Genomic DNA, 24,909 nt, shown 5'->3' on the forward strand with positions numbered 1-24,909 from the left:
AATATTTGATCATCTATTTTTGAAACTGAATGATTCAAAGATGAAAAACAATTAAATAAAAGGGAAAAAAAGGCAATTACAGTATTCTGTTCAAAATTGAATTCTAGAACTATATTTCAATAATTTTATCCAATGAGTAAATTACATGTGCTCAATAATGAGACAAAAAATGACTTCCCCTTCAAGACTTTTTTTAAGCTTTCTGGAAAAAAAAAATACTTGATAGAACAAAAAATGGCAGGGTGAATATTCAGTTATTTAACTTGACTCAGCCTAGTAGATAATGCACGGTCAATCCAGTAAAGATAAAACCGTACCACGGTGCTGTTTTGTTTGAGGAAGATGCGACAGCAGAGTGTAAAGCGTGGCATCCAAGGACCAAAGTCCAAGGCAGAACACACACTCTCTCCCGTGCCAATTTCTCCCATCATCACGCTTTTCTTTTCTTCCCCGCACGCCAAGCCGTTTGGGTTTTTCCCCTGTCCTGCCTTCCAATCATTCTGCAACCAATTTTTTTCTTCCCTCCTCGGCAGGTCTGCCCAAAACTGTGAACTGAATCCCCAATGACACGCCTGCCGGCACGTAAGGCAATATGCAGCCCTGCCATCCCTCTACCTACAGGTACATGTACAGGAGCCGGTATAAAGGACATGTGACTGGAACAACAAAACTCTACATGTACCATAGACGGGGAATTAATTGACACTGCACAGATGTATAGGTACATGCAGCCCCATTTCACAAAGACCAGCCTGTGAGATGAACTGCAAGTCTGGCTGGGATACAGACACGCATGAGTAGGGACGTGTACAATCAACTAAATACTGTTGACATTTTCCACACAGATCCGGGTCACTGCTGGGTGAAGCACTTGTTAGCGACAATTCCCAACTCATGCATGTCTGTGCCAAAGCGGGTATCTCTGAGAGCATGTTGGTTATTTTTTTATTTCGGGCCAATTTGAAGATACCCGTATTATGCTACAGTGTTAGCTTAACAATTAAATGTTCCCCCGACGGTGTGAAATCAGGTTGACAGAAATGTGTACAACACTACAAAGTTCTACAGATTCTTTGGCACAACCCTGCATTGCTACTGGAGTAGAGAAATGATCAACCAACTAGCCAGCTCAATGATCTTATGAACTAAAACATTGTAGGCGCTGCTTTGGATTTCAACAGCTCTCCTGTAGCCAATTGGCAAGACACTATAAGAGCTCCGGGCACATTGAGGCTGGTGTCACACAACTCATAGCTCCATGTACCAACGCAAACAAGGTGCCAAGCTGTTTGTTTACAAGTGTCAGTGTGTCTTCAGCACTGAGCAACACATGTCCCCACAGAGACACTGTACACACCAGTTTCAGGTCAGAGCACTTTTATCTTTATCAAAGCTCCACAACCGGCTGCCAGACCAGACAGGTACCAGTAATGACACAACCACCTGCTGGGAGCAGGTTAATTGCTAGGGGGTTACTCCTATAGCTCCCAAGATCAACAGAAAGGGCTAGACTTGCCAAGGTCAAGTGCTCAGTCAACCCAAGCAGGACAAGCAAGCTGATGGGCCCCCAATCCAAACACAAAACACACCTCGGCTGTCCTAGGACTCACACATTTTTTTGCAGCGGTTAAAAAAAATTCACCTGAAGAGACAAACAAAACGTGTGAGTTCACTTCCTGAACTGTTTATTCCTATAAATGACTCGTGTCATTTTTTTATCTGGCACCAAACGTTCGTGCTACCAACATTAAGTGGAAAAAGTAAAGACATTTTGTTCATTATGTTTTGAAGGAATGGAGAAAGACTGGGAGAGGGGGGGTGGGTGGGAGATCCTGAGTGAACAATTCCTGCCGGCAGATCTCCTGCTTGTAAACATCGCTTGACTGACAACAAACATGTTTACTCCAGTGACATGCGGTGCAATCCAATCCTAGCAGTATCTATCAATGTTAACGTGTCTCATTGCTTGGCACCCACCACAGCTGCCTGGCAAAGTAAATGACAATCAATTATTTTGTGAACCGAGAGACACAGGGGGGGCTTGATAAGAAGCATAGCTGAGGGTCACTGCAGGTGAGTATACATCAAAACAGTGATAATTTTGAAGTCAAATTCTCAGCAAGCCGGGCTGCTGGTGTGGTCTAAATTCCACATTACTAATCTCCCTTTCTTTTTGGGGGGTTGGAGTGGGGTGAGATGAGGGGAGGTTGTGAGGGCAGGCACATAACATCTTTAGGTTGGGCAGTTACAGAACACACTGTTGTGTAACCATGAGGGGTGCGAGAGTTACGTGAAGGTACGTGGAAATGAAACACAGCTCAAGCACCTGCACAATGTGACCTCCTTAAAAGCGCCACCTGGACTGAGCTAGGGGCAAGGTTTCAAAACCTCTTGCGGAGTCAACAGAAACATCGGCAAATTACTTCGGACACTAGCGGTCTGAAATGAGGATGAAGTCGCACATGAAGGCATCTATGATCCAATCTTAGGAAATGTCTCAAAAGGTCGGAACGTTGCCCACTGCAGGGCGTGAAATTAGGCCCCACAAGTTCTCAGACAAAACATACTAGCAGGACCAACTTTATTATGCTATTTCAAGCTTTCGATCAGACAAACACCAAGGTCACACAAGAATACTCTCGCAGCTTCGGTGCTGTCACCTAAAAAGAAAACAGAGTAGTACTCGAATCCATCGCAAGTCCCTGTAAGTCCAGCACAAGTCATTAGGTCTTAAGTCAATTCACAAGCTATGCAAATGAACTGTGACGAAAGCATTCTTTTGTCGTTGTTCACCCTGTTACTTATGACTGGCCTTCTGAAGGGACTTGTGACTGGCCTTAAGAGGGGACTTGGGATAAGCCTTGTGAGGGGACTTGTGACTGGCCTTGTGAGGGGACTTGGGATGGGCCTTGTGAGGGGACTTGTGACTGGCCCTGTGAGGGGACTTGTGACTGGCTTTGTGAGGGGACTTGTGACTGGCCTTGTGAGGGGACTTGTGACTGGCCTTGTGAGGGGACTTGGGATGGGCCTTGTGAGGGGACTTGGGATGGGCCTGTGAGGGGACTTGTGACTGGCCTTGTGAGGGGACTTGTGACTGGCCCTGTGAGGGGACTTGTGACTGGCCTTGTGAGGGGACTTGTGACTGGCCTTGTGAGGGGACTTGTGACTGGCCTTGTGAGGGGACTTGTGACTGGCCCTGTGAGGGGACTTGTGACTGGCCTTGTAACTGGCCTTGTGAGGGGACTTGGGATGGGCTCAATGACAACACAGAGTAACAATCCAGAGGTGGAGGTGACAAACAAGCAGGCTGCATGCATAAGGAATTGTGAAGACTGGAGAACCCGTGCTAGGGCTCGGCGGTGGTCAACCCAGTCAGTGAGTGAGACATTCTGCCCATCTACATCTGCATTTACATGGGCGGACAAACACCAAAAGTGGTCGGAAAATGTCCAGTGTCTGACCATAATGCCATACTCTGCCATTGGAACATTTCTTTGAGAAATACAGTGTGCATTGATATGGATAATGTACCTACGAGTAAGCCCTTACCCAAGTGCGGGGCACTTTGTTTTGAAACTAAAGTGGACACCACGTTGTGGGGTACAAATGTGTCCCCATGACTTTTTTGGTCGCAGCAACGTCTATGTTTCAAGAAGTTTGCTGTGCCCCAGACAAAGGAATGAGTGCATGTGGCAATTGCCTGTACCTGGCCAAACATGTGGACCACCGCTCCCTTTCAGGGGTTTGGTTTGCTCGGATCACGCAGTGCTCTCATTGGAACGCCGTTCAGCACTGAAAGCTTTGGTGACAGACCCTTACCAACTTTCACTGCAGCGTACCGTGAATTATTAAACCAATGAACATCCATTATTACTGCAGGTTTCCCATGTATTCACCCAAATGTAAAACGTGCTCTGCTTACAGCCCTGTGCTTACCAAGTTATCTTTCTCTAAGCTCAGATGATCGGGCCATTCTCCAGCAGCGCCCTCTCTCCAGCGACGATGGCAGTCAGAAATTACACCATCCATAGATTCCTTCATAAAAAAAAAAAATCATAGCACAATTGGAAGCAAAGCTTGTGTGTATTAACTGTCTGTAGAGGTCTGTATTTCTTGCAGTCACCTATGCGTTTACAACAGGGCAAGTATTTTGCACAGTGAAGATCTGAAAGCAGTGGGTTCATTCAATTCCATGCTGGCAGTTGGAAAGCACTGAGCATATAGTGCTTGCAACATTTAACAGGGGACAAAAAGCCATTTCTGACCATTCCAGGGATGCCAGTCAAGTTCTTGTCTGGGGACAGACAACAAGGCTGGAGAAGCCTTGCAAAACTTGCAAAACATATCAAATGAAAGCCTGAAATCAGGCTTTGGCCTGAAGACTGGCACACCCTTGCCATTCACTGTGCTTGCAGTATCTTGCATAGCTTGAAGACATACGGCACCATGCTAAATGCGTGGACTCAGAAGTTTTACTGTACCAGTGCCGTGCATGTACATGTACCGGGAGAACCCACACACTCAGACCTGGCCAAAGGTATTAAACATCAAGGGCTTAAGATACCGTGCCCTCTGGACCACTGGACCCTGCGGTCCTAAAAGGATAAAATAATCTACATTTAATTTTGGGGAACATTTAGTGAGACTTGCACATGCTTCAGTTACTCATAGAAGAACACAGTAGGAAAACTCTTCCTGTGAGAAAACTCAAACTGTTTGCATTGTACATGTATCCGTAGAGAGACAGGTGACCAAATTACAGAGGTGACTCTGTTCTGTAAATTACCAGCAAGTAAATTTGAGGACACAAAGTGAAAACTGGAAAATAAACAGCATTAACATATGGTCCCTTTTTGAAAAAATGTCCGACACTTATATTGCAACTTCTTAATCCAAACTGCAGGAGTGCATTTTTCTCAAGTTTGTTACCAGTGAGGTGAAATTCAGTACAGGTACACGTACAGTACCTCAGCTATGCCAACTTTTTCAGCTCAACCTTATCCAACCTGTTTTCTCACAGTATTGAACTTTTGAGTTTAAACTCTCAACAACCTCATCCAACTGTAATGAACTAATTTAGTCCTCACACTACTCATAGCAAAGTCCAGCTTTCTTCAAGAAGAAAATAAAAGCGTTTCAAATGAGCAACAGTGTGTTTTCAGATTGCCTTTGGTTAATTACCACTTTTCTGGCAACGGGGCAATACCAATCACGACTCTATTCTCCAACGTGAAAAACCAGCCTCTGATGCATGGTTTTCAAATTATGGTGAAAAGTGGATTTTTCGAGAAGTTCAGAGTCGGCAACAAGATACTCAATGACAAAATAACAGGTTGATAACAATTTATGAGCGTGTTATTCCGATGGAGACAGGTGCATGCAGGATCCGTGAAAAATCACCACAATGTCAAAGTGTCAAGCATTTCAAAAATCACCCAATATGAATAGCTATTGAAAACCTTAGTCAAGAGCACACGGTATCAGTCCTGTGCAACAGAAATGTTTCCATATCAAGAAAACACTTTTTTCAATTGACCACCAGGAAAAGCGACCGTAGCAAAAGCTCCTCTTTCTTGAGGGAATTAAGAAAAATCCAGGAAACAACCAGCTGCGGGGGTTGCAACAATTACAAGAACACTGGTGAGTTTTCCAGGCGTTGTGTCAAAAGCGCATTATCGTACATGTATGCCCCCCCAAAAAAATGAGCAACTAAAACTGAATGCTTAAACCACTTAAAAAAAAAAACTATACTCATAAAAATTACAGCACAAGAAAATGCAATAATCAACTGACTTACTTTAGATTTCCTTTTCACAAAAAACCTTGAACTCGTGTTAAAAAAAAAAGAAAAAAAGATTTGTTGACTGCAGCATATGGTGTGCTTGGCTACAGTACGCACGCTGCAATGAACTGGTTATATTCTAATGCTGACTAGGTCTCTGTTTAGTCAATTAGCATTTATCACTTAGAGGTGCCATAGGGGGTAACCTTCTGTTAATACATGTAGCTACTGGTCCATGTAATAGACCGATTGCAACTACTAAGTCGTGCGACCTTTAATGGTTATCAGACACCAGCAAACATGGCGTCCTCCCATAGCTAAGGGTGTCATACATGTACAGATAGGCCTACGTGTACATGTAAGTGTCGTTGACCAAGAATAAAGCGGACGGTTGGAAAAGTACTGAGACTAGTGATGTGCTGAGTAAGTATAGTGAAATTGACTTTAGTTTTTGGTAAACTACACCTCAGCGACGTTTTATGGGAGGATGCCAAGTTTGTTGTTTGATATTGACTGTACTGTAGGTCACATGACTCAGCAGGTGCAACCTGCCTATTCTTACTGCACTACTGACCATGATGGGAGCTTTTCAAAAGCTGGGTTTTTACATGGGTTGTCAAGTACATGCAGATCAGTTGCATAACTCAGATGTTTTCTGCCTTCTCTAATATCTGGCGATGTTCGCATTTACTGTGGCCACAAGGTAATCAATTTGAATATTGTTCAACACCAAAGATGTCCACTTGAAGCAAAATGTATCGGTCCCCTGTAGTTGGTTGCAGTCCAACTTGAGCAAGCTTGTGAATCTTGTCACACAAGCTCTCTGAAAAGTACTCAGTGTTGAAACCCTAACCCCCCTGGGGTGTACATGTATGTGAAATCATATTGAAATTGGAGGATTTGAGACTTTTAGGGCTATCGGCTCCGAGCGGTACAAAAGAGGGCATGTTTTTTGGTACTTTTTTGGTACCACATAGGTGCACGTTTATAATGGAGATCGGTGGTGCATTTGACGCGAAGCATGCTGAGTATGCGTATCAAATGTATTCCTTAATGTTCGGTCTTTGTGTACATGCAGAATACGTGCAAGAACCGGCTTGGAGAACTTACAACCATCTGTCTTTCTTTTGCCGCTTGGGGGTGCACTTCAACTTGGGGCAGATAGTACCGGTGCATGAGCGCAGGTGAATAATTGCTGATGTGAGGGCTAATTATTTTGCCCTTCAATGAATTCCAAGTACCATTTGCCGGAGTTGGGTTGTCCCCCGCCCCCCCCGCCAAACATTCAAGCTTATTCACCCAAGTTTACAGATCTACCTGTATCTGCAGTCCTCGGGAAGACACAATCTTGGGCAGACATGATGTGAGGTCCGGCCAGCCCCGGACCTGTGGATTCGAACCTGTGGCACAGACTCCAACACAAGTTCGGATCTACGGGTTTGGGCAGACCGGAAGTCTCGGTTGGTAGCCTGGATGGTCAAAGACGTGTGTGGAATGCCACGAAACCAGCCTGGTTCCATCCATCCTATCCCCTCGCCCCTCTACTGGGAGGGGGGGGCAACAACATCCCTTGACTGGGGTGAACTGGACATTCCTAAACTCACTCTGCAAGTTACATTTAGTCGAGTGAAGTTATTATTAATTCATTATTCTCAAAATTCAAAGGACAGAGGACAAAATGTACCACACCTGTGCACTGAAATCACCAGGAAAAACACAACAGAGCCTGCAGCAAATGCCAGGAAACGAAAGAGTTGAAATTCAATCACTGAGTGGAACTCTTTTGAAAGTTGAATTTGTACAAATTCATTAAATGGGCTCCTTTAGGTGTGGACCAAACTGGGGGAAGATTTGGGACAACTGAAAAATCACAGAAACAAGTTGTTCTAGTGCTTCCTCGTATTAAAAGGCCAAACAAACAAAACTTCTGCTTCTGGTTTCCCAACCAACCCTAATTTGTCGGCACGACCCTAAAATTTTCATCGGCAAGTTAGAAAAACAAATTTGGAAAAATTAACCCCCCCCAAAAAAAATTAAAATAGATCCTGGTGTCTTTTCTGTTTCAACAAAACCCCTTTCAACCTTTCCTTTTATTGAAATGCTCGGTTTTCCATGCAGCTGAAGGCTGAAAAAACTTCAATACTGCGAGAGGATTTCTGCAATTTAATTCACAGAACTTGGTTTCTTGTCTGTGTATGTATTTTTCTGTGTTCGGCAGTTTAATTGGAGGTTGTTTTGCTAGTACTTGAAGCGAGCATGTTTCAACAACATTTCCTGCCACCGCACATGGTTTATCGCCCGCCTGTCTGGATGCATCACGCATGCTTACCACACGATACATGGACATTGTTGGCCACTTTGCCGTCGTGATTACATGACTAGCACTGTGTACATGTAAATTGTCCATAATTCTTGTGAACTGTAATCAGAAGCAGAACTTGGGGGGACCAACAAGTACACTGAAGAAAGGAAATCCAGTCGGTATAGAGTATCGAAGTGTGACATCACTGTGAACCAGAAAGAGCAGTGCAAACGAAGGTACACGCACGCACGCATGTTGGTTCACACGCTGGTTCTCACGCTAATGCCTTTACACACTAACTGTGCATGTGACGAATTCACTTTGGCACTCTATACTTCAATAATTTATCATAATTTATCATTTTCCCCTTCACCGCCTCTTTATCCACCCAACTTTCCAGCCAGGAAGATTTCTATGGATTTCCAGGAAGTCTGGAAAAAGTCAGGCCTCACCCAGCAAACTGATTTATCTGTATTTCTGTTTTCATGAAACTGGTGACCTTATCATCTTATTGAGAGCTAATCAAAAACTAGATACATTATATATATGCACATAATCATACAAGCAGATGAACATCATAAGCGACAATCAATGAGCAAACAATAACACGCAAGTGTCACCGCCTGCCAGTTTTGCTACTACTCATTTTATAACCAGTCCTGGTTTTGCTCGTAGCCTAGAACTCTCTGACAACAGACATCGTGTCCTTGATGAGATGAAGCTAAGGCTGTGTGCACATGGCCCAGACAGCAAATTAACATCCTGATTTACTGATTGCTGCGTCCGCCGCTGGGCCAGATTTCAAATTGGCCAGCTTGTCTCTGCTCAGCACCATACAGGCCCACAAAACAACAACAGCCAAGCAATCAATTTTCGGGATTTGAATCCCACCTGAGGTGACGATTGAAATCACATGTGCAGACTGAGCACAAAGCAACCACAGCAAAGCTCTGTATCTGCCTGGCCAAAGAACATTATTGAACTAAAAAACTCCACCTTCATCGTTTGTTGGCTTTTGTTATCTGCAGAAAGGAGACCCGTCTCAATCCAACGTTGAGTTTAAAAAGTGAGAGAGGAACGACGGCTAGAAACGATGGGCTGAGAAGGATTCGGGGGGGGACGGGGAGGAGGGGCACAGCAGGACGACAGGTGTTGGTGGGGTCCAATTGCTTTCGCTGTCTTCTTTTTGGAATTGCAAAAGATAAAATTAGACACAGCATCATCAAGTTCTGATGTGCCGGCAAGGTCACACCAGCAGTCACATGTCAAATGCCTTTAGTTCTGCAGAGTGCACTTAAAAGTGCACCCTGTTTGGGTTTGCGGCTGTTGGGACATTTCTTGTCAGCAACTGGTTTGCCTGCGTGGTCACTTGTCCTGCCCAGGACAGTTACTCTGCCCAGACAAACTAGGCAAACAGACAGGGAAAAATATGCGCCGACTGGCTATCATTTCATCCACTGTAAATCCTTTTTTCTAATTCATTGTTCTCTTCTCCCGTACTGGCAATCTCATTACAGTGGGGCGGGCAGCCTTCCCTTCATTTGAAGAAGGTCTGCTCCAGGAAGCTGATGTTTGACTGCGCCTTCGGCCCAAAATGTCCAGTCACACAGCACCTGTGCCAGTACATCCTGCTCTTACAAGAGATACCTTTAATAATGACCCATATTGCAGTCCAGCTGAAGTTGGCACCTGGCATCATTAATAGCGCTCACTATTAAATGGGTGGGATTATGCTAATTCTGACCTCCCACTTTCACCAAGCTAGAGAAACACCTGTAAATGGGGCTGGTGTAACAAACATGTACATGTAGCAATGCAGGACGCATTAGGTCATTCATCCCCAGTGAGCCATGTAATGAGTTTGGACAGAGTGTTGACACAGCAATTGACACTGAATGACCATTTGATGGATTTGGCCCTGGACAAGGGTCACTCTGGGGCTGGTCAGCCACTGCAGCATTAAAGAGGCAACAACTGGTTGCATTTCTTTTGACTAAAATCCAATTATCTAATCTACACCTACCGTGCACAGTTTTCATGCCGAGCCCATTCCTGCTTAATTGTTCAAAAATCCATGCACCAGTAGATGTGGTAAATGTACATCTCAGCCTTTAATTAATGTGAGTGGCTTCATCAGCCTGGTGTACACCTCGGCAGATTTAGCCAAATTTTTACAGATTTTGTCATATTTTTGTCAGACTTTTCTGATTTTGTCATATCCCAATCAGGTCAAAGGTGATTTGCACAGCACTCAGGACGTGTGATATTCAGCCACTTGTATCTCGCACAGTGAATAAATGTTCCGTTACCGTTTAAAAAGTGGGAATGCGTGGTAGACTGACACAAAGGAATGTCGCAAGTTTCCGCATGGCCACAGAAGAAATAGTCCAATTGAAACACGGCTTTAGAGTCCCTTCAACCTTTTGGAACAGGGAAAACGGATACCTCTACTGCGGTTAAGTTTGGGGGTATCATGTAAGGGACCTGCTTGTTGAAAAATTGCCTCAGTCTTCACGCAACCCAAGAACTCTTCCGGATAAAATTCCATATCTGGAGAGTAAGACACCGCATGACATTTAACAATCAATTTTACTTGCGTTCATTGCAAGTACCAGCACCAGTATCCGGCTTGAAAATAACACCTTTACTTCCAAACAAATCATGTTAAGGAACTTACACAAACAGCGTTAAAATAAAGAAAAGAAATGGATGTCAAGTATAAATGGATTTGATGCACGGGAAGCAGTGGAATCTCTGTAAAAAAAAAAAAAAAATCAGCTATTGACAAAACAGGTGCTCCCCAAGAGATGACTATTCTACACATGCATGTACACATGTACATGTTACGTACTCTACATGTATCTGTACACACTAGGTCAATGCTTCATCTACAGTTTACCACGTATGAGTCAATTGGACAGGTGAAGGTGCCAGTAGCAAACGGTGCAGGTACAGTGCCAATGAATAAGTGTTGTCTGGTTTAATACTGGTTCCTGCAATTACGGTTCAGACTGAGAGACAGGGTCTATGGTATCACTATAGATACACACAAGGATGAGGGTAATTTGCATTTATTAACTGGTCATGTTATCGTTCAGGTCCAATGAAAATGTACAGTATGAAGGCCGGGGGGGGGCAAGGCTATTCATTTTCAATGTTTTTTTTTTTTTCTTTCCATGTTCTCAGACCCTAGAAAAAAAGTATGCCTGCTTGTGTAGTGTCCTTGAGCATAAATATTGGCCCAAAATTATTCTTGCTTATCCATAAATGTACATGTGACACTGAAATTCTTGCGATTGAAATACAATCCACTTCATTTTCAAGATACTTGTTGTTATTTTGGCTCTATGTTGAAAATAATAAACAGACGGCACTCTGTATTGTGTGGGTTGTGTTCGTTCGTTATCACACACACGCACGCCCATGCCAGACATCTCTATATACATACAATCCAGTGTGTACATGCACTGCGTGATCGAATCCCGCATGGAACCGTGGATCCACTGACGGAAAGAGCCTGCTTCTTGGAAAAGGTCATGATGATTGCATCAAACCTTTCGTGGGCAGGTCTGACTTCGGCAGATGCTCCTTCGTTTCGGGACAAACTGATGACGTTTACAATGACATCTTTCCCATTCTGCATTTCAGCCCAGTCCAAATTCACTAGCCACGCGGGCAGAGTGAGGTAGGATTGTTCAGGAATGCGGGGGAGGATGTTGACTGCCAATGAGACTACAGGAACACATCTGGCCTTTGGGTTACTGAATGCCCCAAACGTGGTACAGGATACTTTTTTGGGGGGGGGGTGTTTCTTCCTTCCAAAGCATCCTTAACCCTTCAAAAGAAAGAACAGGGCACCCTTGACTTTTTTTCCTGATATATCACTGCAGTGCAGTTTCTTTCCAAGAGTCGAGCCTTCGAGAGTTTTTTTAAGTTGACACTCTTTGCTGTCATTTTGACACTAATTTTGCGAAAAACGAACATGCACGTACCATCCTCACGCAGCGGCAATTTTCCTGGGACAGGTATGGTAAGGTAAAAATGTGCACTCCTCTCACTGCCATGCTCAATGCACTCGGACTGGCAAGCATGCACCGTGCACGTACGGGCACTACTTTTGTTGTTTTTGTTACAGAGGGATAAAGCACCAAAGCTCTACTCCTGTGTATCCCAATGGAACAAAAACTCTTACCGGAAATTTGGCTCCCATGCACAACTTCAGCAGGGGACGCACTGTGTAAACTCCAGGGATCCTAGGAAGTCTGCAGCCGCATCAAGTGCAAGGGGGGGGCAGTTTAGGTCTTGATCCCACGTCAGCCTTGACTTGTGGAGTCCTTCGATCAATGCCAAAATGAGTGTAACCAGCCTTATTTGGAGTTCTGGTCAAGATTGCATTGGAGTTCACAAACACAAACGAGTAGGCTGCAATTTAACATCAAGGTATCAACTTCTTTGCGAGGACAATGCATTTAGGGCTTTCCCAAGTGCCCTGTATAAGCTGCAAAACTACATGTACACGTACTAGTATATGTACATGTAAGCTGTTCAGTTACTGAAACATGCAAGATCCGTGAATGGTTTAGGCCACTTGTGCTCTCTCTTATACCTCAAAATAAACTCCCGAGTATTGCTGTCGACGCCAGCTTGCTTCCGCAGATTCACACTGAAATTTCAGCCGAGTACATGTACATGTACTTTGTCCACTTACCGGTAACTCAACCAAGATCTTTTCCTCACGTTTGTCAACAAGCCACTTGCGAGTTAAATTTGAATAAAATCTGGTACACTGTGTGATCTGATTGCACAGAAACGTAACAATTTGAATTCCCCAGACTAAAAACACTGTTGCTATACCTCGTGATGGGGCAAGCTTTTGCAGAGCGACTGCCATCTCTGGAATGGACTGGTTCCTTTGTGCCGTTCTAATCCATTGAAAACAGTGTATTGTTGCAAGGCGTCTCTTATGTAACTGAGCAAAAGCTTGCCCCGAATCACGAGGTATAGCAACAGTGGTTTTAATATGGAGAATTCTAATTGTTATGTTCACGTGAATTTAAAGAACTCAGTGTACCAGATTTTATTCAAATTTAACTCGCAAAAGGCTTATTCAAAACACACTAATTTCAAAATTAAAAAATAAAAATGATGGTAGCTTAAATAACAGCAAGGCCGATGTATTTCCCTAATACTGCACTAGCTCCTTGCCCACATGAACTTGCTTTTCCCCATACCGGTACATTACAATTGTGCACAAACTCCACAGAGGCCTACCTGCTAGGAAGCATAAAACATCCGTCACTACGGATGCAGTGCACCAATGCCACAACCGTTGCACCTGAACTTTCAAGGAGCATCAAGCCCCCATGTGAAGTAAAAGTGGATGGGCTCCGCCTTCCTCCATCCTGCCAAATGCCTCTGAAAACCTCAGAGGGGACTTGAACGGTCTGGGTGTGACACAAGAACGGAACTCATTAAGATTGGGCACCAACAATGCTAGAATCAAGTAGAATTGACACCCATCACAAGATGAGGAACCCCTGAACTTTTTTTCCCTTTCAGAAGACTCTGGCAAGTAGCCAATTTAAATTCTTGAACCCTAACAGTACCAGGCGTTGTTTGGCTTAGAGTACTCAGTACTACAAAATACTACGTAACACTCTGAGCCTGAAGGATCTAGCGCTACAAATTACTATTTCTGGCTAGGTTTATTCCATTTTTACTCGTACAGAGAACAATGAAACCATGCATTCATAGTGCCACAGCACTGTATGGTACATTGTCTTATGGTACATTGTCTTATCTATTGTGTTTTATGGCTTCAGAGAATAATAATGTCATGTCCTCTTACAAGCAACAGGGCTGAGTGCTACATTTTACTACTAAGTAGTACTTTGTAGCATTCAGGACTGTTAGGGTTAAGGGATTTATTCCAGACATTTTAAAACAGACGAGCAAAAGAAACAACTGCCTTACAGAGGCAAATTCAAGGCCCTGAGAACCACATGCTCTTTAGTGCATGCCATTGGTACAAAATTAAAATACTCACACGTCTGTGCAGCCACGAGATTGCAGTCTAAAGCAGACAAGTTTCTGTAAATTGCTCGACATACCTGAAAGAAAGAAGAAATGAAATAAACTGATGGTTAAACTAAGTAAAAGATGAGAGCAATTCCATCGGTTTTCCTCTCCCACTTTTTTTTTTTTTTTTTCTGCAAGAGCCAAAGTTGAAATTCGAAAATGGAATTGGAATCACTTGGGACACACGTACATGTACATCTACCGTACATATAGGTGATCCCAACACGCCGAGCATGAAATTACCGCACAAATTAAAAACTATCAGTTGTTGGGGCGGCCAGATGTTACCTGCAATATGGACACGTTGAAAAATATCAACCAACTGGAAAATGCAATCCATTCTCAATAACCCACCAGTCGATTTAACCATTTTTCACTTCAATAGGATTTCCCTGTTCGTCAGAGATAATCACATATTCCTTTTTTGCCGTCAGATACTAATCGGGGAAAACAAATGTCAACCGAAATAAAAAAGACGAATGTACCGTGAAAAAAATCACGATCAGAAATTAAAAACAACAAAGCCATTAGGAGCTGCTTTTTACAGCTTGCTTAAAAAAAGGGCAACGCGATTAAACAAATCGTTTTGATGTGCTTTTAATCCTCCCGACACCTGTAACATTACAGTGGTTATTTGCTAGATGCTGTTGGAATTTCAGTGGCTGAAATCACTCTCCCTCTGCACCAACCTGCTCTCTTTGCCTCAGTAAGCAGATGCTAATTCCTAATGAACCTCCCATATTAAGCACTAAGCAGACATCAGCTGAGAACCAGTTCCAAAGGAAAACGTGCTGTGCGACACTGGGCTGGTAACCAGCTTTTGCTGAGGACAGACTTTGTTTTTTTGTGGTTGGCTAATTTTTGTGTTCTTTGCAACTCCTAAGAGATTTGTCTCCATGTTGTTCTTCTTCAATTGGGCTTCATCATATCTGTAATTTACCAATGGTCCTTTTAGTTATGACTCAGCAGATGCAAACATACATGCACAGGGGTCCTGAAGGGTCAAAGATAAACCAAACAATTTGAACTTGTCAACAGCTGCCGCGACTCAAAAAGAATTTTGCACACAAATATCGATGCGTGTAAGTACCTATCCACAGTGTTTTCCAATCGCAGTATCAAAGCGAGGGTTGGGGGCCGGAGATCCATAACGCTAAACACAGAAAAACAGCACCGGGGATGCAACAGCGAGTCTTAAGGAGAACAGCCGGCAAATAAAACTGGGAGGGCTCTGAGGCTGTCTGTTGTGCAGGTCATGTGATCCATCGGAGGTCGACATTTGCATATCAGCCAGACAGTGCAACTGTACGGCAGACACGCATACATGAACATGAACCACTATACATGAAGGATTACATTGTTGAAGCCAGGTGCTCCCCACCGGCATTTACGTATACCGGGGTGTGTATCCCAACCATTGCTTGGCACTTGGGGGGGGGGGAGCGGGAGAAATAAGGACACTTTCTCAAGTCTCCCTCACGTGTTCTTTCCCACAACCCTTTCTTTTTCAGTCGGGGCGACACAGCTTGCAGATTGCCCGAACAGACTCAAGTTCAAAACAGGGCTCAAATTTTCGGGGCCCTCCCCGGACAACCAGCGTGAGAATCCTGGCCGGTTTTGTGGAGTTTCCACAACACAGCAATTGTTTGCTTTACAGCCAAGACAGCTTCAGAGCCAAAACTGACCATCAAACAATAATGTCGGTGGCCGACTACTTGTTCAATGGAATCAGTCCATCCGTACCTTTAGTAAGTATCTGCCGAGCAGAGTCACCTGTTTGTATGCAGCAGGGACAATACGATCAGAGAACCCCCTTTTCTTCCAATTGGTGAGGACAGGACTTTCTTAACTGCAGGGTTCCCACAGGAATCTGAACACCAAAGTCCAGGACTTGTCCAGGCCTAAAAATATGACAATTTCCATGACATTTAATGCCGATTTGCAGAGAAAAGTTGCTCAGTTTTGACTGGATAGCAGACCACCAATGCCGCTATAAGCTGACAAGAAAACAGCCTCGAAATGTATCATTATTCCATTATGACATCAAAAACTGCCCATCAGAAGTAAGCCTTACATGATCTTGATTTCCGGGGCTTTTCCATGACTTTTCCCTATGACAACAAGATTCCATTTCCCCCAATTTCCAGGACTTTCCCATGACTTTCCAAAGCAACCGTTTTCAGGGATTTTCCTTGACCGCGGGACCCATGTAAGCGAGGGACACACACATACATTAGCCGAGTCTCGAAGCTTTCCCGGCATGATGGGGAACAGTGAAGCTTCAAAAACTGAAACTGAAGATCAAAGCAAGAAATACAAGCAGAGATACGGAGACATGCAAGGGGCTACAAGAACAGCCAAGTCTGTCAGGGACATCCTTTTGAAACAAGCAGAATATCCAAAATGTTGTCTTGAAACAGACAATTTCATCAAGGTGCCAAAATCCCAAACCAGAGTGTCCGTTCACGGGATACCCTGACATTAGCTTCCTGTGCAATATAAATACTGACCATTCAACAAGAGGTCTAAACAAATTCCAGACAGAAACTGTCCACCCCCTGTACACCCCCTCCCACCAAGACAGGGGCAATCCTCCACAAAAGTGACTGCAAGATTCACTCTGAAGAAATCTGGCCGAGCGTTTACACATGTGGATCGAAAACACAGACACCATATTCTGCTTTGCTCATCTTTTGCTCAAAAAGGCAATTTTCTACTTCAATTGAAAGTATGCGTGCATCGCTTTTGGATTTCTTAGCAGTCTTGGCAAATACAAGTGCCCCCCCTTAAAAATGTTCGTACAGGTACAGTAGTCATGAATGCAGTGACACTAACAGACAGTATCCAGTTTCAACAGTCCCTGGAAAGAGACACCGACAAACAGGAATCCCTACCACATGACATTTGCCCTAAACTTTGTCCCCACTCCATCACATCAGGTACTGAACTCACCTATGGTCTAGCAACTAAAACGCACATGGAACTCCTGTTTTAAAATCTCTGGAAACCAGTCCAAACTGATCTGCTAGAACACACAGAAGGCATGTACGCTGATCTATTAATGTCAGTCAGTGACAGCTGCATCGGAATTTGGAAAAAAGGAAGACATCGCTGTTCTGTATTCCTTCTAAAACCAAATGGATTGCTTCCGTGTTACTGTTGATTGTCAAGCGAGGACCAAAAACAAAAAGATATTTCATGCTCCAAGCAAATTGTTTCACGCTTTACGAGACAAAACATGCCTCGCTACCCAGTCACAGATCGGCGGGCTTTACAGATCGAGAAATGTCTAGAACTTCAGACGATGTATGTGCTTTCGTCGGACACAAGAGGGAGCTGTTACAACAGCCGCTGTCTTCCAACAAACATGTGCGAAGATAATCCGAAAATCTAATGGGTCATGCCAAACACGTAAGTGCCGTTGATGTCCAAGGGCTGGGCAAAGAAAAAATCCAGACAGTGGCACATTCCGTCATGCGCAAAAGAACAGCCCCGCCGCCACGCTGCATAAAATTAGCCGCCATCTTGAAATGTCTGGCTTTTTGCCTGCTGGTGCCAACAAAAAAACACTGAACGAACCCCTTGCCAAACAAATATAATGAGTCCACTGACACATCAATCAGTTAACTGCACACAGAGAAAAGAGCTGTTGCATTCCGCTCTGCCTTGAAACAAGGAAATGAAACCATGCCACACACCAACAACATGGAATGGTAACAAATAATTTACGCCAAAAAAAAACCAAAAAACAAAAAACAGGGAGTGGCTGTGCAGATTCACAAAAGTTAACGGAACCTTTTGGGTTGGCACTGGCACGAATCCCCCCCGAAAATATCCCTTTTTGTGGCCGAGTAGAGATTGCAGGTTGGCTCACTTCCCAGGCAGATTCAAATGGGGAGGATCAGAAAGCACAATAGGCTTGCCAGGGCTGAGGGAGACTGACTGAACCTGCTGTGTATGCTGTGCAAAGCACAAACACACAACAGTCACACAGTCGGTCCTGGCAAGCCATGCAGAGCACGTACAGGCACGTACACACAGGATTGAAGTTCACCGGCTATGGTAGTTTAATATGCACATGAACGTGCAGTCTGGGCCAGACAGTAGTTAACAAAAGAATATCACTGCCAGCTAATACACACACGGACTGTGTCACAACCTTTAGAATGTGGGAATTGGTAATGTCGCCCATCAAGTGCACGGCGTGGTTATTAAAGTAAGAACTGGCGTGGTGCGTTTTTTTTCCTCTTTCGGCAGTTTAACCTGTTTCCTGACCAAAGTGAAGGAATGAAAGAAACAAAGGGCAGCAAATTCAGACAAAATCTTCTCTAAAAAGGTAACTGGTTGGATGGGGTGTGGAAAGAATGAAGCATGTACCGTGAGCTATTTAATGCCAGCGACACAATGAAAGAGCAGTTAATTACAAGCTAGCAGGAGGCAAGCTGAACCAAACGGCAGAAGAAAATGAAGGACCCTTTTCGAGTGCTGCCTGTAGAAAGACGACGCCGGAATCAGCAATGGCAGAAACATCGACAGAAAGACAGAGTTATGGTAGGGACGGAGGGTGAGAAACAAGGTGCTACAACCTTGCAGAATACCCTGAAAAGAACCTGTCCCAAATGAGCGAAGGGGGGGGGCCAAAAGATATCATTACATATTGATAGACTTGACTCTTGCAGAAAGTGAAAGATCACCGACAGGCAAATTCAGAACAAAAATGGAGAAAATACAGATTCAATGGGACGCTCCGTAACTACACAGATAAAGAAACCCCAACTACCATACCGACTACCAAGTCATAATATGGACTGTAAAATGATGACACAAGGAATGATGACATGCCAACAACTGACGGGAAAGAAAGCCAGTTACACGTATGAGCACATGCCGAACACACACACAAAATGCTAGATAAAAATCAAGAGACAACTGTTATTCCTTATTGTTGATAGGAATGCATAAATTTTCCATTGTGGGTTGTTCATTTTAAGAGCAGTGACTCTGCCAAAAAAAAAAAACAAGAAGAAATCATTCAGTCAACAGAAACAGCGGGCAGAAGGGCCCATCAAAACGTGCTGATAATCTGACCAGTCAGAAAGGGCAAGTAATGGAAGCGATCTCAGTCGTAACCAGGTTTCTGGTCCTTTCAGGCAATCTAAGGTGTGCAGTGACCAAAACTTGAGAAACCCTGAAGCAGCCATTGAAGATATGAAACATTAACACATGTGGTGAATGTAGTTTTTCAAAAATTGACGACAACAGCTTCAAATCGTAATGTTCAGCCACTCATGCGGCAGAGAGTAACCAAGAAACTGGACAATGCCAATAATTCCCAGCAAAGTAGAGACTATGGATATTGTTTACACTAATAATAACACATCAGTACACTATACGACAAATATTCACGAACAAAATCGCTCACTGTCAAGAAAGGTCGGGAAGTGTAACAGACGGCATGCCATAAAATCAAACAAGTCGAACAAAATACCAACACAAGGTGAAACTTATCTTCAAATTCCATTTTTATCAAGACCAACTGGGTTTCAAACGTTTGAAAGACAAGGGAAATGTTCTTTGCGTTTCATCATCGTGCACATTCACAAGCGCGACTGAAACACTAACAAGAGAAAGCAGAGGAAGGAACATTACACTTACACTCCACCGACTGCTTGGAAAGCTTTCCAAACTTCAACACGACAACTTCTGCAATATCTGGCCCATCCTCAGGACTCCTGTACGAGGTCAAACCAGTCCGAAGAAAGCCGGACAAGTTCCTTGTCAGAGGAAAACAGGGGATCACTTCACTAGATCAGGCGATGCTGTGCGAAAAGAGAGAAACTTGGAGGTGGTCCATGCAGGGGACTGTGATCACAGCAAGGGCTGGGCAGAAAGGGCGCAATCTGTCTCACTGTGCGTCATCCAATATGGCCGCCAAGTCACTTGATTTCTGTTCCCGCGCACAGCGCATGACGCATGCCACGACAGTGAGCACATAGGCAAGAATACAAAGGGGCACAACCCCTGCTCATAATGTTGCACTCTGTACGTGCCTGTCAATCCAGCCCTACCAGACCGTTAGATTTGGGCCGCGCTGTTTGCTTCCTTGCAAAAAGTTCACCACAAGGCTTTGTGCCAGTTACATCAGTACAAGGCTGAAAGCAACGAAAGGATCACATTTGATCAGTTCTAACATACCAATCATAAACTCCGCAGTCCGCCCTTTTGTCGGCCTTCAGCAGCTCCCACATTCCGACAGCAACTACTTGACAAGCCACCAATTTTTTTTCTCCTCAACAAATGTAATGTCTGGTGAGTCCACCCACAAGTGAACCTGAACACCCCTACATTAAATGTTCTGTGGTCCGATCATTCATGTTTGCTGGCCATGTGCTGGGAGAACATACCACCTACATCCAAGGAAAACTGTGCGAATGCCGGGCGCGAAAAACGCAGGATTCGAGAAATCCAAGATGGCGGCCACAAGTCAGTCTCGTGGTGCTACGGTACGAAATGTGTGCTTTGACTCTGCTCGCTCCCTTAGTGCAACTGACTGACCTTCCATGGTGAACTACGCACATATACAAATCCAGCTGCAGTCCAGACCAATAGACTCTCTCCTCCCTTCTCTGCCAACGAGTGGAACGCGCCACTCTAATAAGGGTCGCCAGGTCAAATCTTGTCTGACATCAGGAGCGTTGCAATCAGAATGGGGACATACCCACTGCAACAATGAAAAGGCAAACTTTCAGGCTATCTCCCTCCGCATGTGATCCAGCCAGCACACTACACGACAACAAATGCCACCATTAGATCCAACGGAGACATACATTATTTCCCATGATACACCAACACCTGCACTGGGCCTCATGACCTCTGACCTCCCTTTACACTCGCTCAATAACTTTGTATCCCCACCCACAATAAAACTGATCTCCCCCCTCAGTCATGAACTTGTGGTACAATCCTCCCAGACAGATCTACACGAACATGGTGTGCAGGTGCACACCGGGCCAACCGACTATACCGAGGTAAGAGCATGATCCGGAACACATAGAAAAGCCGGACAAAACTTTGGACGTGATGGGGGGGGGGGGAAATATGATCTATTTATAGCCCCACTTCAGTCATTCACTTGGCTTATTTGAACACACACTACACACAAATTCATTTAAAGGGGGAAAAATGTTGTCTTCTTTGTGCAGTCCTGCTGTAGCTGGCTGGGTATGGGTGACTGTCTTTCACACAGGAGTTCCATGATGAAGCAGGCCTGTATTTTAAAGGTGCACAATGCTGAAAGGTCTGGTACCCCTGGCACTTGTCAATGCCGCGTACGGAGGAACTACCCTGCAGGTCAGTATGAGATATCTTTGGACCTGTGCATGTCTTACCACTTTGTCTTTTTTCCTTAATCTTGCGGGGGAGGAGTCCATACACTAGGGCAAACATCTTGATTATCAGGCCACTATTTGCCAGCTGAATGTTATCACTACCATTACCACCGTCACTACCGTAGAACTCATGGACCAATCTGGCATTTGGCAGCAGCTCAGCAGAAAGGCACATGTCCCTTTAGAACCATCCATGCGCACCCATCTTGCAGAATACACTGAGATGATGTATCTAGCACAAGCCCAACTCTTTGACCAGAAGTCACCGCCAGGCTTGGACTCGGGAGACAAGTACTCAAATCTGAGCACTTTGGGGGGTGTACTCAGGGGCCGAGTCTGAGAACATCACTGCAGCGTCAATTCAAAGTGGTGATGTACCGGTACATGTAACTTCCTCCAAGAGAGGTGGGAACACTCAAGACCTATGCACTCAGGTGACCCTCTTCCCCACTCAGAAACTAAGCGCGGGGGGGGGAAGAAAGTCTGGTAATACCGTAGTCCACCTTGGTCAGTGTTCTACAAGTAACTTTCGCGCAATGAGAACAAGACAACTCAGATTCTCACTTGCCTCCCTCCAGAAGACATAGGGCCTCAAGTCGCCAAGTGCCCTCCACCCTAAAATATACCTGTCTGGTCCAAAATACCAACTCCGAGAACCTTTAGGCACGAGTTCTTGGCTGCGACTGTTTGCTAACATTTTTTAACACTAATTTTAAGTCGTGCAAAACGGGGGTTTACGGACGTAAATCATACGTGTAAATGGATGAACAAATAAAATTTCAAAAAGATAACATCTAACTCAGAACAAGATATTTTTGTGCAACGTGTCGAGTCTAATTCTGTTAAGGGCTAATACATGAAAACTTGCCTCTACATGTAGTTTGCTGGTCCAGGACTGACCGCATTCTTCCACAAATCTACAAGTTTGACTAACTCAGTAATCTATAAATATCTGGCCGAGATCCAACACCAGGATCTTTAGTGATTCTCCATTTTGTAGGAACATACACATAAACATGTGGTTTATTTCTCTTGAATTTGTGGTACATATAACCGCCATTCTTACTGTTTCCTGCATTTATGGCCTACAATATAAACTCCAACAAAACTGACAAGATATTTTTAGATCTCACCTGTAACAACTTTCATTTAACAACTAATGGATTAATTCTAAAATTTCTGACATGGACAGACACCGCTTTGAGAAATGACAGAAAACATTCAGATGCCACGCATGCTGAGAAATTACAGTTTGCAATGCGGCCCCAGAGAAAATTTTGATGAAAAAGGCATCTCTTCAAGAAAAATCCTCTTCTCCTGCAGACGAGGTAACAGTACAAGCAATGGTCCAAGTAACAGCCGAATAATGACGTGGGGACACTGATTTCCAGCCAGGCTGTTCTCTTACACAGCAACTTCGTTTGCTGTGCTTGTTGCATACATGCACATGTACATCTACCCAATACTTGCTGGAATGTGTAGTTACACAGGGGAGTGATTAGATTGTAAAGTTCTCTTTTTGCTGCTGAGGTGTGGAAAACCAATTGCTTTCCCAGTTGCACTGAATGTACGGTATATTGATAAATGTTCAGAATGAGACAATGAGGTCCCATCTATAGTTCATGTATGTCTGGCAAGAAGGGACGGATGGATGTTCAGATGATAGGACCTGTACTGTAGTGATCATGCTCAGGTCACATGATATCCACCTGGTACTTTGTCAAAAGCCAAGGTGCTCCACTTTCACAATGTGTATTTATCACTGGTAAGGAAATGTACATGTACCAGTACACTGACTCAAATCAAGTCAGTAAAAGATCATTTGTTAGAGATGTTTAGTATCCAAGTTGTAATGTGGGGTTTTTCATCAGTGCATTTTTTTCGTTTCAGTTTTCGTTTAACCCTAACAGTCCCAAATCCTCTGATTTCAATACGATTTTTACATGCACCCTCGGGGGTTATTTTTTTAGAACATTCGTACACTGTATTTTTAATACTGTATTTTAGTAATGTTGTGAGAACTGGGGGTCCACAGGAGATCAGTGAGCTTTCTCACAGAATGGAAGACCAAGGATTTCAATTGGATATGATGGATAAAATGAAGTCAAGAGGCTGGGACTGTTTTGTCCAGTGTGATGGACACACAAACTGTTGAGCGCAAGTCACAGGTCATGTCATGTAAAATGCAGGATACATACCAACGTCACGATCTTACCACGACGGAGTACAGCACTTGCTGCAGGGGTTTTAGAATTTCTTCTTGCTTCAACAAGTTGACTATATTCTGCACATGTACATGCTCAGAATTCAGTCACCCAAAATCAATATAGACTACAGGTGAACGCCCTATTTTCCAAATCCAACATTTTCCCCAGTGTTTCTGCAGCTAAACTGCGCAGATCAACTGGATCACAGATCAGTGGGATTGACATCTTTGAAAGTGAACTGGCGCATGAGGCCAGCAGCAAAGGGGGAGAGACGCTATTGGACTGGAAGATACCTCAGACTGGATCAACACCAGATGAGAAGAGGCACAGGAAACAGACCTGTTGTGTCAAACTACATGTACCTGTCGATGCAAATCACACAGGTAGCAAATTATAAAGACCAAAGATGGATTTGTAAGACCAAGAAGGTACGTACATGTACGTGTATGCAAGTACCACCAAACATCTCTTTTGTGAGTGAATGGGGTTCTGAAAAGAACAGGTGGACAGTTTGGACAGCAGGAGCACTCTGTCCATCATCAGGAGAAAGGAGAGACGACGAGAGAATATCTTCCAGACGAAGGACAGAGTATACTGTCTTAAATGTCGGCCCACTGATGTTTTCAGATCCCCACTCACTCAGAAGAGCAAACCTTCATCTTATTACAATATCCACAATGCACATCTTCAACCCCCCCCCCAAAAAAGGATACATGTATACACGTACAGCACAGGGCCACTGCTTTTTCTACGATTTGAAAACAGAACAGAATTCTAATTTAACATGAAAACGGCTCTCTCTATGTCTGAGCAAGGTCAGTCCATTCCAAATGTAGGATTTCCAGCTTCCTGTGGTTTCACCTGCTGTCTGTAGCTACTTCAGTGACCTTGCATGTACAGTGTGCCAGTATGGAAAGAGACTTGGGTTTTTTTTGGAAAACTTCGTCGAAAAGAAAAGCGGGGTTCTGAATTGAAACCAAACATGTTTTAAACTTCAAGTCATTGGTTGGGCACAGCTAGTCAGGGTTGGCAATTTTCGTACTTTCCCAATGTATTAAACCTCTTTGAAATTCTTTTGGAGTTTTGCACTTTTCCAAACACTGGATACTGTCCAAGGTTCTTCCAGACAGGTCACGGCATTGGGCGGTTTAC

The 24,909-nt window shown here is 44.1% G+C and overlaps 2 long non-coding RNA genes across 11 annotated transcripts in view; one reads left to right on the forward strand and one right to left on the reverse strand.

Moving 5' to 3' along the window:
- The window catches only part of LOC110988330 (uncharacterized), a 107,448-nt gene that overhangs the window by 5,857 nt on the left and 76,682 nt on the right, over positions 1–24,909 (reverse strand). For 3 of the 10 annotated variants that reach the window (XR_015426606.1, XR_015426600.1, XR_015426605.1), the window contains exons 4-5: positions 14,131–14,194; positions 7,251–13,528 (exon numbers count right to left, since the gene is read on the reverse strand). This is a non-coding gene — a long non-coding RNA (uncharacterized LOC110988330). Of the gene's footprint in view, positions 1–3,936; positions 4,036–7,243; positions 13,529–14,130; positions 14,195–24,909 lie in introns of those variants that run through there. The other 7 variants (XR_015426604.1, XR_015426608.1, XR_015426609.1 and 4 more) reach the window with 7 other exon arrangements.
- LOC110988331 (uncharacterized) lies at positions 20,228–24,485 on the forward strand. The gene is made up of 3 exons (XR_002599422.2): positions 20,228–21,190; positions 21,365–21,512; positions 23,926–24,485. It is a non-coding gene; the product is annotated as an uncharacterized LOC110988331 (long non-coding RNA).

The sequence above is a fragment of the Acanthaster planci genome, linkage group LG10, assembly GCF_054643075.1.
Source record: "Acanthaster planci isolate LZ-2023a linkage group LG10, COTS_SCS, whole genome shotgun sequence".
Classification (NCBI taxonomy): Eukaryota; Metazoa; Echinodermata; class Asteroidea; order Valvatida; family Acanthasteridae; genus Acanthaster; species Acanthaster planci.